Source organism: Solanum stenotomum, unplaced genomic scaffold, assembly GCF_019186545.1.
Source record: "Solanum stenotomum isolate F172 unplaced genomic scaffold, ASM1918654v1 scaffold17194, whole genome shotgun sequence".
NCBI classification, from domain to species: Eukaryota; Viridiplantae; Streptophyta; class Magnoliopsida; order Solanales; family Solanaceae; genus Solanum; species Solanum stenotomum.
The window spans coordinates 3,634-5,411 of record NW_026024435.1 but is presented as its reverse complement, the minus strand read 5'-3'; the positions used below and the strand labels follow the sequence as shown (position 1 = coordinate 5,411).

Genomic DNA, 1,778 nt, shown 5'->3' with positions numbered 1-1,778 from the left:
CTATAATGATTAATGGTATATGAAAGATTGCAAAAATAAATATATAAAAGAGACGTGCTGAATATTTCCTGTGTTTATTCCTCTGTTCAGTACATGTATATATAGCAAAAATAAAAAAACAAACTACCCAACTATCCTATAAATTAGCAACCTCAACACAATATATTAGTATTTGTACGGAATAAAAGTCACACACTACCCAACTATCTCCTAATTGGTAGACACCTTAATTAACCAACTACTATTTACATGGAAGCAAAAATATGAATTGCTAGAGAAGCATTTATTCTCCTTGACGTGAATGAGTTCATAATTTTCATTTACAGTATCTGAAAATGCATAAGGTATGAAGTTAGTGAAGAAAAGTTTGTTTTCAGAATCAGTATTGACTAATGTTTTTCTTTGAAGTATCTTTTTTTGTTACAACTGAATAAAAATTATTATATTAGACGATGCAGATGTAGAACGCCTATATATTTGGTTCTAGTAGTTATTTTACTAGAAATTGGTTTTCTTTACATAATGACATATCACAGTTACATTATTAAAAACTTGTATACCTGATTTACAACAACTTGAAAATGACTGTGAAATGATTCAACATCCTGGAAGTTGTATTTGATGTATTCCTTCGAGGGGACTTGTATAAAAGTTACCATTTTTTGTGTGATCATGATTTGTGTTATCGTCGGATCCTAAGGTAACAAAAGAAAAATCAAAATTTAGATTGATAGAGTTTTAAACCGAATCAATCGATACACAACCCTAATAGTATGAATGAGTACATGGAAAGTGTGATAACTGATGAAAGTTCATTAAATTGAAATTCAATATTGATAGGAAAATTGAAGAAAATAATGACTTACTCCCACATCGCTAAGTAGAGAAGACAAAAGAGTAATGATGAGATACTAAAATAAGAGACAAAGGACAATAGAGAAACATAATTAAAACAGACGAGGTCAATGGGCGATCAAGAAGGCCCATAGCCTAGGTGGTGACCTCCATTTCACTTTGGAAGAGTGCCTTCCTAAGGACGATCCAAGTAGTTGATCCTACGTCATAATTTGTGACAACGGGGGCTTGCATTTGCACGGCCCCTACCCTATTCAAAGTACAGCTATTTCTAGTATCTAATTTATACGCTTGTGAGTTATTTGAGCACACACATTCTCAATAATTTATATCTACCCTATTCAAAGTACAACTATTTCTAGTATCTAATTTATAGGCTTGTGAGTTATTTGAGCACCCACATTCTCAATAATTTCTATCTTTTCCTATTCTTCACAGTGAAACATTAAAAAACAAATGCTTTGATCTTTATATTAGAATTTACAATTGTATTAATGATTACTAAGAAGTTGCAGAATATCTATAGCAATCAACATGAAAAAATTGAAAAGAAAAGAAACATAAACAAATAGGTTGATAGAATTGAATACTTCACTTTTTTCGTCTGATTCTTGCGTCTCATCTCCCACATCGATACGTTATCCATGTAGGCAAGTTGTAACAACATTAGTGGACACAATATTACACTACGACAAAAATAATTTATAGCAGCAATAAATATGCACATTAACAAATGGTACAAAATCTTTTATCGACATTAGTTAATTGTCATCTGATCAACTATCCCTATAGGCTTTGGCGATATGTACATAGAGTACGGACTAAATGTTGGAAAACAATACGCACAACGAAAGCATACCAAAATATGCTCCTTAAATGAATAACAGATAACCAGTAGGTTTATGCTAGAACACATATAATCA

General features: G+C 31.4%; 1 non-coding gene across 1 annotated transcript; it reads left to right on the top strand.

Annotated features, from left to right (window-relative positions):
- The first annotated feature begins 944 nt into the window (after positions 1-944).
- Positions 945-1,104, top strand: LOC125850455 (U1 spliceosomal RNA). The gene has a single exon (XR_007444805.1). It is a non-coding gene; the product is annotated as a U1 spliceosomal RNA (small nuclear RNA).
- The last annotated feature ends 674 nt before the right edge of the window (positions 1,105-1,778 follow it).